Source organism: Mauremys reevesii, linkage group 3, assembly GCF_016161935.1.
Source record: "Mauremys reevesii isolate NIE-2019 linkage group 3, ASM1616193v1, whole genome shotgun sequence".
In the NCBI taxonomy this organism is placed as follows: domain Eukaryota; kingdom Metazoa; phylum Chordata; order Testudines; family Geoemydidae; genus Mauremys; species Mauremys reevesii.
Window position 1 is genome coordinate 35,899,417 of NC_052625.1, and position 12,677 is coordinate 35,912,093.

At 41.9% G+C, this 12,677-nt stretch overlaps 1 protein-coding gene across 7 annotated transcripts in view; it reads left to right on the forward strand.

The window, feature by feature from the left end:
• Positions 1 to 12,677, forward strand: part of EML4 (EMAP like 4) — a 262,705-nt gene that overhangs the window by 183,109 nt on the left and 66,919 nt on the right. The window contains exon 1 of one of the 7 annotated variants that reach the window (XM_039529321.1): positions 4,973 to 5,074. The exons of the other annotated variants lie outside the window; for them this stretch is intronic. The gene's annotated coding sequence lies outside the window, so the exon portion shown is untranslated. Of the gene's footprint in view, positions 1 to 4,972; positions 5,075 to 12,677 lie in introns of those variants that run through there. 7 annotated transcript variants of the gene reach the window in all.

The window sequence follows — 12,677 nt, forward strand, 5'->3', positions numbered from 1 at the left end:
TATTCTTTTGTACTCATCCTTAACAATTTGTCTGTGTTTCCACTTTATTTTTTGTAGGATTTCTTTTTGATTTCCAGGTCATTAAAGCGCTGTTGTTGCAGTTGTATTGGCCAATTACTATTCCTCTTATCTTTCCTTGGGATAATTTGCTTTTGTACCTTAAATACTGTATCTTTGAGAAACTGCCACCTCTCCTGAAATTTTTTCTCATGGGACTTTACCTGCCGGTTCTCTCAGTTTCTTAAAGTTTGCTTTGTGCTTTTTTGAAGTCCATTGTCCTTATTTTGCTGTTCTCTCTCCTTTTTTATAGAAACTTGAAGTCTATTATTTCATTATCAATTTTACCTATGTTGCCTTCCATCTTCAGATTTGCAGCTAATTTCCTCTGTTAGTCAGAATTAAGTCTAAAATAACTGCCGCCCTGGTTTTTCCTCCATCTTCTGAAATAAGAGGTTGTCCCCAACACATTCCAAGAACATAGTGGACATTTTATGTTTTTCCATTTTACTTTTCCAACAGATATCTGGGTAGTTAGTCTCCCCATTACTACCAGGTCTTGTGTTTGAGGTATTGAGGTTATTTGTTTTAGAAATGCTTTGTTCACCTCCTCCCTCTGGTTTGGTGGTCTGCAGGTGATGGACACCTACCATAATGTTGCCCCAGTTTTCCTCCTTTTATCTTCAGCCAGAGCTTTCAACGAGTCTGCTTTCACCTCCTTCTGGACCTCAGAACAAGTGTATACATTCTTAACATATAATACCACATCTCCTCCCTGCCTGTTCTTCCTGAACAGATTATCCCTCTCTTTACAGATATTCCATTCATGAGATTTATCTCACCAAGTCTTTGTGGTGCCAGTTAAGTCATAATTTGCTTGTGTACTAAGATTTCCAGCTTTTTCTTTTCATTTCCGATACGCCTTGCATTTGTATATACACATCTAAGATGCTGAGCAGATTGTATTCCCTCTTGTTGGTTCTATACCCTATGATAATTTTCCATCCTGACCCCCCTTACAACTTCCAGCCCTTTGTCAAAATCATCTTTTTTTTATACTTGCTTGTGGGATTTTGTCACCTGCCCCCTTAGGTTATGTCTGCACTTCAATTAAAAACCCATAGTTGGCCTGTGCCAGCAGGCTCGGGCTAAGATGCTGTTTAATTGTGATGTAGACATTTGGGCTGGGACTGGAGCCCTGGTTCTACGACCCATAAGGTGGGAGAGTACCAGAGCTCAGGCTGCAGCCTGAGCCCAAATGTCCACACATCAATTAAGCAGTCCATAAACCAAGTCCTTTGAGCCCGAGTCAGCTAGCATAGGCCAGCAATGGTTGTCTAACTGCAGTGTAGACATATCTATAAAGTCTAGTTTAAAGCCCACCTCACTACGTTGGTGAGTTTAAAGCCCTCACTAGGTCCTTCTTCCTCAGGTAGATCCAATGTTGAAGTCACTTGTGTATCTGAGGGTGCAGTTGGACCCTTTCTGTTTGTATGTTTTATTTTTTGCTAACTTTCTGTTCTCTTAAATGTCACCCCCACACAGAGATACTAAGGGAATCAATGATTTTTGCCATTGGCTCCAGTAGAACCAGAATTTCATCTGTTAAGCAGGTAGATAGCACTGGATGTACTGAGCTTATGAAACATATACATTCAATATTCATTCCTCTGGCCCTTGATTTTAGCTATACAACAATAGAATTTATTCCAGAGCAACTGCTGATTGCTTTCTGCTATTTCACAGCGGTATGTAATGGAATTGTTACTTGTCTATCAGTAGCCCCCTCTGCCAGCTGATTCATGTGTGAAGAAACAAAGTTTTATACTTACATTTAACATTATTACATTTACATTACAGTAAAATTATTAACCCTTAAATATCCTTTAAGTGCTCTTTAAAGAGTGAAGTCATTACACATCAATTTATTTGTTTTAAGATAGATTTGGACTGCCTGGGTGGCACTTTGACAACATTTTAAAATAATAAATTTATACTTTTACTGTCAAATTCTTCCACAGTGGAAAAACTGCAGCCACTTTTTTTTTTTATGACCATAGTGGCTGAAGGTGCTGTGATGCAGGAAGCATATCTAACTGGAAACTAGCTTCAAGATCTTTGCTCCCCAGGATAGTGTATGTATTCCATTCTTGGATGTAGAGCTGAAGGGAGGGAAAGCTGTTGGGAAAGAGGCTAGCATTAAGGAAAGAATCATTTCACGTAATGAAAATGCTGGAATCTCTCTTCCCCCTGGCCAAAACCCCTGCCTGGAGGTGGTCGAAGACAACTGCATATGAGGACAAAGTAATAGGTTGCTGAATCAAATTAACTGTAGATTTCTGCAGTGCATAGCTGAGCTGTTTTTAATTTTACAGTTGTTCTTTTAGTTTGTAAATGTCAGGATTAGCTTAAAAACACACAAAGCACAGTATATATGATGTAAACAAGTGGGGTTGAGCCAGGTGTCCTATGGCTTTTTCTGTCTTAACATTTTAGAGTTCACTGAGTAGACAATATACAGCAGTTCAGATGACAGATGGAAAGGATTAATTTGTAAGGGAAAGGGATTTTAATGATTGTCTAGATGGTGTTCATCCAGGGGCGGCTCCAGGCCCCAGCACGCCAAGCGTGTGCTTGGGGCGGCATGCCGCGGGGGGCGCTCTGCCGGTCGCCGGGAGGGTGGCAGGCGGCTCCGGTGGACCTCCCGCAGACGTGCCTGCGGAGGGTCCGCTGGTCCCACGGCTTCGGTGGAGCATCCGCAAGCACGCCTGTGGGAGGTCCACCGGAGCCGCGGGACCGGCGACCAGCAGAGCGCCCCGCAGACCAGCAGAGCGCCGTGCTTGGGGTGGCAAAATGGCTAGAGCTGCCCTTGTGTTTATCACCATGGTATCTGAGCACCTGCTTGGTAGTGATTACGTTTATCTACTCCAATGATATTACAGAGTTGAATAATTTTGATGCTTTCTCAATACGTCGAGCAGATTTTCCCCTTCCTAGAATTGTAGCAGTTAGTGATGACAAAGACTGGTGAGGCCTTCCAGTCTGTCTCCTTAGCAATGAACGATTGTTCTCTACAGTACATTTTCAAATATTTTGCCAGTCTTGTTTTAAAAGTACAAAGTGATGTGGGTTTCCCCCTTGCCCTTGGGAGGCTATTGTACATGCTGAGACATCTCATTATCAGGCAGGTTTGCCTGGTGGAGGTGGGAGGAGGGGATTTTCCCTTTCTTGTTTCCATCCCTCTGCAGTTTATATCATTCAAATATTTGTAGGCAGCTTTCATCTTCTCTTGAGACCCCTACCCATTAATCTTCTGTTAGCTCATCTATAAATATAAATTTCTTTAATCTTTTCCTCCTGTGTTACTCCTTTGAGTCTCTTATCATTTTGGTTAGTCTCCTCTGCAATCTATCCTGTTTGTCAGTAGTCTGGGACTGTGATTCTCAGAAATGAATGCAGTGTTTCAGGTCTCTTTGCAGCTGGGCTATTACCCCTTGCCCACGGCATGCTGACTTGGCGTGTGCAGCCCCAAGCTGAATTCAGCATTTGTTTTTTGGCTGCCATATCACTTTGCAAATTCATGTCTAGCTTGCTGTCCAGTATCACCCATAGGGCTCTTTCACCATTGTCGCATCCCAGATTTCTTCTTTCCATTGAAAACCTGCATTTGGACTATTTTCTCACAGATTAATTAGCTGGCATTTTTCCCAGATCAATCTCATTTTTTTACTCTCTGTATATATTGCTCCTTTATAGAGCCCAATCAAATCCCGCTGCAGTGAATGGAAAAAACTCCCTTGCACCAGACCCTAGGTCCCCTATATTTTACTTTGCTACTATCTTCAGTTCCCTCCCAATTCTCTGTCCTGGACCCTTAAAATTCCACGTCTTGCAGGTGATTTCTTGCCCTGCAGGGTGAATTCCACTGATTAACTTTGCGTTCCTATAGAAGAGGCACACATCGCCTCCTTGCAGTCAGATGGGAGTTTAATACTCCATGTCTATAGTGTCAGCACATTTCATTAACGTATTCATGCTCCCTCTTCCAGATAATTACAGAGATGCAGTTTTTCCTATCTCATATCTAGAGGAAAGAACTATCCCTCATTCCGTTTGCTTCTCTAGCTTTCATCCAATCTTCCTATACCTCTTTGGGTATGTGTACACTGGAATAAAAGATCTGTGGCACAGCTGCAGCTGGCCCAGCTCAGCTGACTCGGACTCAGGGGGGTTAGGCTGCGGGACTAAAAATCGCAGTGTAAATATTTGGGCTTGAGTCTGGGCTCTGGGACCATCCCTCCTCGCAGAGTTACAAAGCTCGGGTTCCTCCTATTCCATCTCCTGATGCTGGTGTAGTGAGGGGAAAGGCATATGGCCAGCATGCCCTAGCACTCCTCTGCTGCTTTTCCATACATTAGAGGAACTAATCTAACACAGTGTTATCTTTGAAGGCATTCTCTCCCTCCACCCCTAAATTTGCATTCTGTAAACTTGAGCTTTAGTTGAAGATGTATTGTCTAGTATGTTGGCTGATGAAATTACATGAAATTCCTGATGATATTGCTCAGTATTTGGAACATACTGTGACATTGGGCTCTTTGCTGAAGGCATCTATGCTGAAGGTAGCTTTTGCAACTTGGCATCTTTAACTTTTCTGTCATGTAGAAACTGAAATCAAAGATTCAACTTTGTGCCAATTCCATGTTTTTAGGACCTACCTTTTACCTTATACTTTAGTCTTCAGTGGGATACCTTTTTTTATCCTGTGTGATACAGCAGGGTCAGGCAGCAGTAAGAGAGTGGTCGAGGGGAGATATATAAGCCCTAGGCTAATGAAGGCATGGTTTGCTGTAGACTAGGGAAGGTTATTACAGGTTAATTGTAGCACCTGTAGCCAATTAAGGCCCTGTCAGGAATCTAATTTAAAAAAAACCCCTGCTTCAGGTGGACAGTGTGGAGCAAGGATTGGAGTTTGGAGGTGTGTTGCTGAGAATTGAAAGACCAGAGAACCGGAGGAAGGGAGAGTCCCTCCCCCAGCATCAAGGACCAAGGGTAACCCTACCCAAAGGGGAAGAGGGTAAGAAACCCATAGGGGTTGAGAGGGGCTGGGGCTCAGAGTGAGGAGCAAACCCAGACCCCTTCCCCACTTCCCTTCTCTACCACCTTTCCAGGCCACTAGCAGGGCCCTTGGTGCCCCAAGAGCAGGGGCAAGGGGTGGCGTCCTCCCCCCCACACACACACACCAAGAAAAGCATGACACCCACCATACCAACATCGGCCATTTTGTTACACCTATTATAATTGATCCTTCTCATCAGAGTGTTGTATTAAGGTGTAAAGTACTGATGCTTGTGGAGCAGCTTGTCTTTCCTACTTTACTCTAGCTCATTTCCAGCATTCTCATTTGTAATGCTCTTTACAATAGGATTGCACATGTAACTCCTTTTAACAATAACAACAATGATGCAAATAAGAGATAATAATCCATACAATGTAGGAACTGCATCTGCAACTGAATTATTGTGTATACAGCTGAAAATGTTTGCCTTAATTCCAGTATATATATATATATTTTTTTTTCTTTTTGACTTCTCTAGTCCCTGATCATACCAATTCTAGCTCATTGTTTTTCTTTTCCTTTTTTTCCCCTATATTTGGGGGGACGTTTCAAAGTCCTGCACAAGGATTTAGTAGCTGTCAAGATAAGTCTCTGCCACTTTAAAAAGTGTGTTTCTGCATAGAATGGTGAGTCAGAACATCCCTCAACTAGGTTGTAATACAGAATTGTCAGTTCTGTATCTACTGCCTTCCTGGGTGATAGGGAAATTATGTTTTTCTATTCAAAGTTCTTTAAAGTTTCTCCTCTTGTCTCTTCCTGATCACCTACTTTTCTGCTTTGCATTACCCTAGGAAATAGCTAGCTCTTCCTAGAGACTACTGGAAGAGGTGGTAAGAGATGGAAAGAGAAGAAATGTTTGAGATAAATTTGAAATATCTCTTTGTACCCAGAAATTTGTTAAAACTTTGGGAGGAAACCAATAAATTTCAGTTTGTTCTTCAACATGCCAATTAAGCCATATAAATTAAAAGGGAGTTAAACTTCTGGTTTTCATAGCTTGTATTTACAGGAATTTGGCCCTGGGCAAATACATTCTGTTTGAAAATGTTTTTGTTGATATGCTGCCATCTGTACTGTTTCAAAAGATTTCGCATTAATACTGTCATTGCCCTCAGGGTTATACCTAATGAAATTTTATGGTCTCAGACAGAAGGAGGAAGCAAAGAAAACCCTGTGGTATCTTTTTTTCAAGGAGAGGCTTGGTCAAGTGATATTTGATTAATACATCTTGATTAAATACATCCTTAGAATAATCTGGAATATGCACAAAATACCAGCAAAGGCCAAAAATGCAGTGTCTTTCAGATAGGAAATGAAGAGAGCTACTCTGTATCTGAGGATGCTGTAGATAACCTCCCTTCCCCAAAGCCTCACATTATTGCACTCCTCCTTTCTTGCTTCGGTAGCAAACAGTTGGGGAGTGAGCGGTGCCTGGAGTCATTTTGTACTTTCAGGACTAGCTAGCTAATCCATAAGCACCAAGAAAATTCAGTCTTTAAACAGGAATTTAAGTTCTCACTGTGAGTGCTTGTTTTTAAATGCCTGGAGACAATACTGTATTTGTATGTTAAATTATGGAAGCATGAATACAAGATTTTCATAAAAGGTTCATTTTTATTACCTTAACATCAGTGGATAGCCAATATGGTTTTGTCTTTGTAGAGTGTACATGATAACAAGTATGTTGAAAAAAATCAGTTAAACATATGACTTGTTTAGAATAATTATCTAAACAGTTTCAGACCAGTTGTAGCCTGTGTCAACACAAAAATATAACTAAGTAATACATATCTCTGGTAAAATAAGTGCAGTTCTAGTCTGGCTACTTGGAAATAATTCTCAACTTTAAGCCACACTGTCTACTGCTGCAAATGGGCAAAATTCCAGTGAGGTAAGTGGAGCTGCAGCCATTTACACAAGCAGAGAATTTGGACAACTATTTTTATATTCATTCTGGCATTGTTTTGATACCTGCTTTATTACAATGAAACTAAGTCGAGCCACTTTGTATTCTTGAGAAGGCAAAACTTGTATGCATGGGTTAATTTCATTTGGACCCAGTAACTACTATTCATTACTTATAGGAATAATTGGTGCAATACTGCAAAATTATAATTTTCAGTGACCTGTGCTCTTTGGTCACTTTTATGCTATCTTTCAGTTGTGTTAAGAATATTATGAAAATCTTGCTTCATTTGATTCCAGTGCTGGGAAGTTCTACTTTTAGGACTAAAGGCTGCTTGAAATTCAAGTTAAATGAATTCTTGACGTTTCAGATGGCTGACTTGAGTACATTAAAAGTGGCAAATGCATCATGAAGTCACGTTCTTTGAAATCAGAGGACTTAATAAATTTGGTTTACTGGAATCTACTTTGACTGCTAGTTAGACAACAAGAAAACAAAGTACTATAAATCAACAATAAAAGTTGTTGCCAAATAATAAAGCTAACTGCTTTAAATTAAATATGTCACACAAGCAGTCGAACTGCAGCTTTAACAACTCAAGTGCAACTAGCTCGTGATTCAGATATTCAGGTACACTGATTCATCTGTCAGATTAGTCAAAGGATTTTGGTTTAGAATGAACAGAATACTTAAATTCAAGTACTCACCTCATCAAATGACTGAACAATCACCTCATAAAACAGGTGTGTCAAATTTGTTAGTCATTTACATAGAGTAGGATCTTGAGGTACTGTCACTCTGTTTGAAAGATCTCTTTGGGTTTCTTAGCTGGTTATTAGATTTCTTTGTACACTGGTAAATGCAAAGACAGTAAAAAGTGTATTATCTGGCACTTTACCAGCCAGAAAGCTCTATAAACCGCCATTTCTGATCTTCATTGAAAGTCCCGTTGGCGCGGGGCTGGCAGGCTCCCTACCTGGTTCCGCATGGCTCCCCAGAAACAGCAACATGTCCCTGCTGCTCCTGTGTGGAGGAATAGCCATGAGGGGTCCAGAGTGAGGGAGGAGGTGTGGGGCCTGGGCTCTGGGAGGAAGTTTGGGTATGGAAGGGGACTTGGGGCAGGGAGGTGCAGGGTGCCGGATCCAGGTGGTGCTCACCTTAGGCAGCTCCCTGCAAGCTGTGATATGTCCCTGCAGGTGCCGCCCCTGGCCAATGGGAACTGCGGAGCTAGCGCTCGGGGTGGGGTGGGGCGAGGCAGGGGCAGGGGCAGCATGCAGAGCCACCTAGCTGTGCTTCCGCCTAGGAGCAGCAAGGACATGTCACCACTTGCAGGGAGCTGCCCAAGGTGAGTACCACCCAGATCCGGCACTCCGCATCCTCTCCTGCACCCTTGCCCCGAGCCCCCCCCCGCCACATCCAAACTCCCTCCCAGAGCCCGTGCCCCAACCCCCCAGCCTTGCACCCCCTCCCACAACTAAACTCCCTCCCTCTTAGTTATCCAGAATGTTTTACTTATCAGCACACCCCATTTTCCCAACATGTTGGATAACAAAGCTTTTACTGCATTAAATTATGGTAAATGTAAATTTTGTCAGCCTGGATGTGTTGTTATTTCTGTTACGGTACTATGGTATTATTTATATAGTATCATAAGTATGCATGGTGCTTTATTGACAAATACAATGAGAAGAGCTTTCTGTAGCGAGCTTGCAATCTAAATTAATGCAGTTATTTAGTATGTTTTAAGATTTGATTGCTCTGTGATTTGTTAGAGATCATCATGCCATAGAAGCTGGCATAGTGGTTCAGCTTGGTTATTAAGCTCATAATTTTTCTTTTGTCTCAGTGACTGAGTTGGTCTTCCTTCAAGTCTAGTTAGGCTTGTCACAGTATGTCCAGATCTAGTAATTACTAGTGTTTTCAGGGCCCCAGTTTTATTCCACAGAATTTCAATCAATCCTAATAATCCTTTGAATTCAGTAGGAGCTTCCTCAGGTATTCTAAGGTATTCACTAGATTGCCAGTTCTCAGACTTAGTTGTTTGGTTCTAGGAGGAAACCTTGACTAACTACATTTTATTTCTAACATTATCCATGCTCATTCTGTCTCATTCATAACTGGAAATAGATTTGTTATCTTGTTTCCAATCTTTGTTCTCTGACAGTAGTTTTATTATTTTATGTGTGTGTGTAGAGTTTACTAACCGTTGGACATCTTTCTTTGACTGGGGACATGGCATCATTTCAATGGCTGAAATCTTTCTTTGGAAATAATGTCCCCAACAAAAGTCAGTTCTGTAACCCCTAAAGCAAATTTCTCTCTATTTAGTTTGAGGTTTGCAGCTCTAGTTGCATCCAGGACTTCCCAAAGTCTATGATCGTGCTCCTCTTTTGTTGAGCCCTAGATGATGATGATGATATCTATTGAGGTGTCAACATCATGAATATGTTTTTAGATCATATGTATGGTTTTGTGGTACACTTCTGGGGCTGAAGCTATGCCGAAGGGTAACCATAAGAATCTATAGCTTCCAAATGGGGTAATAAATGTGCATAGTTTTGAACTTTCTTCGATTCATTTTAGCTGTCAAAACCCTGAGGATGCATTTGATTTACTGAACCGTAATCTCTTTTCTGCTTGGTAGTTTGAAATGTTCTCTTTTTATAGCCTTGTTGAGGTCTCTGAGATCTAAGCATATGCGTAGCTGGCTGTTACTTTTCTCTTCGATGACAAGGGAGCTCACCCATTCTGGTGGCTCCTCAATTTTTTGTATTACTTACATTGCTTCCATCCTTGCAAGCTCAGCCTTGAGTTTATCACAGAGTGCAAATGGAACCTTTCTACATGGATGGATAACTAGAGGGACCTGCTTGTTTATCCGGATTATATGTTCACCCTGCAAGCAAAACCAACCATTGAAACAGGCCATGATATTCCCAAAAGAGTGCCTCATAGCCAGGTTCAGTATTATCTTGTAGTGAGAGCATCTGTTTAACCAGACTTGAGTTTCTCACATGCAGCCAGGCCTAAAATTGGTGTCACCTTCTTTGGCACCACAATGAAAGGGAACCTGTACCTGTTTTTATGGTTGATGCTAGCAATGTACCTCTCTTTCACTGGTATATTTTTTCCAGAATAACCAGTTACTTATATTTTTGTTGGTTCCAGTTTTGATCTTATATTCAGCCTCTGATAATCTTCTTCAGACAGAATATTAACCTGAGCTCCTGTCATAGGCAGTATCTTCTGTCATAGGCAGTATCCAACCCCTCTCATCAGGCTTGGTAGATTCTAGTACATCTGTGAAAAACTCCTCAAGATTGTCTTTAACTAAATACACTTGACTTTTTTGCATTTAGGATCTGCAGTATTTTGCAGAATGATTATTCTTCGCACATTTATGACAGTTTCCCAAAGGCAACACATTGTTTGGGACCATGTTGTGATCCACACCTTCCACATAACCATCTATATCCAGTCTTCTCCCTAGCAGTGGTTTTCATACCAATTCTGGCTATATTCTTTAGTACTTAGTACATGGATAACCCCGTCTCAGCTCTTTGGCTTGTGCTTCTGCTGCCCTGCATATTTGGAGAGCCGTTTCTAAAGTTAAATCTCCTTCAAGGAGCAGTCTCTCCCTTAACACATTGTCTTTAATGCCACAAATGATTCTGTCTCTGACCAGAGACTCTGGCAACTCAGCAAAGTCACAAGCATGAGCGTCGCATAGGCTGGGGAAGACTATGTCTCCCCAAACAGCCCAGCATGGCCCTGTCCACGCTCCTCCCCAGAGTCCCCTCCTGCTTGCCCTTCTCCCTTGGCCCCAGCCCAGGCAGGCTGCTCCTCATCAGGGGAAGCAGGGACTTGGGGCGGCTGGGGCCACCCAATGCGGGGGAGGGAGGCTGGAGGCGCTTGGGCTGCCCATCCTGGGCTTGGGAGAGGGGAGGAGGCTGGGGGGGTCCGCGTGCTGCCCACCCTGTGTTCAGGGACTGAGGCTGAGCAGTGTTCAGGGGCTGAGAGGCTGGTGGCCACATGGAAGGGGGGAACTCCAGCAAGGGAAGCATGTGCTCGGGCTGTGGGGGGCGGGGCCTGCTGGGGGCTAGCCTCCCCCAACCAATGGTTCACCCGCTGCCCATGGTCACAGATTTTACTGAATTTCCATAATTCTGTGACCTATTGCTCTATGGTGTCATCAGTTTTTTGCATGCATGTAAGAAAATCGTGTCTCTAAAATGTTTCATTCTTTTTTGGCATGTAATGCTTCTCAAATTTAGTCAGTAAAAAAACTATAAATACAGTAAAAAAAATAACTTTGTGCTTTCACCTTCTTCAAACTTAAAGTTGTTATAAATATCCAGTGCTTCCTCCCCAAAAACATGCAAAAAGATAGATGATTTCCCTTTATCATTTTTCTCTTCTGCTGCTGTGGCTGCTAAATACAATTGAAATCCCTGTCTGAATTACTTTCCAGTTCTCTACAACATTGCCTGACAATTGCACACTGGAAGAAGGTTGCAATGCATCCATTTTTTGGCTTCTCCCCCCCCCCCCACTTCTTAAACTAGTCAAGCTACTATTATGCTCACCAAATACATGCCAATGCCTCTGTGCCTGATGCTTCACCTGTTTCTCTAGTGCCTCCCTTTGTCTCTGCTTTCAGTTGCAAACACGGACTTAAGGTCACAATCTCTGCAGTTTCCTTCTCATTCAGTACTTCTGACACCTTGTAATGATCCTGGGGTTCATTAAATAGCAAACCAGTGAATGAGAAAGGAATAAAACTTTAATAAAAGGAACTGGAGAGCTTCTGTAGTGAGCTGCTACACACAGCCAGTGACCTTGCCTCTCATGTTCAAGAATGATTTAAAAACATTGCTTGGTCACTTGTAAAAGGCTTGTCTTGAGTTTCTTTCTTACCAAGATATTTTTAAAAATTAATCAAACATATTAGTTTGGAATTGGCAATATTAATCACTTCAGGTGTCATTATGCCACTTCTCAGTGCCATAGTGCTAATCCATCAATGCTGAATAGTTGTGCTTCCACTCTTCCCCTATTTGTCAGCAAGCTGTAGGATCCTATTCACTGGTTCAACTGACTGCTGTGATCTCTGAGTGATCGTATTAACTATTAGGATTTCCAGATATCGTACTCAGAAACATCTGGGAGTTCTGCTGTTGGTGGAAGATAAACTCTGTGTGGGGGTGGAGGTTGGTTTATATCTAATCAAATTTGTATATTTTACACTGAAATATTACATTACATTTTTTAGTTTGTGGTGTTCGTGATATTCACCATTGACATTAATTACTGTTAAAGGGGAAAGATACTGAAAATAGGCCATAAATTAAACCATAATAAGTAAATCATTTAGGTTAAGGCCTGTTTCTCAGTTACACTAGGGCCCCTGACACTGCTCTTAACACTATCAGAGTGGCATACAGAGCTCATAGTGTAACTCAGAATCAGGTCCTTGATATATTTTAAACTTCATCAGAAATTGTAATTGGCACATTGTGTGGAAAGGACTCCACTGGGACCATGGTTTTATCTAGTGGTCACAGCAAGGGAACCTTTAAGCAGGCTTACTGTCTGTTACTCGCTGTGCCATTTTGGGCAAACAGTTTAGCTTCTCTGTACATCAGTTCCCCCATA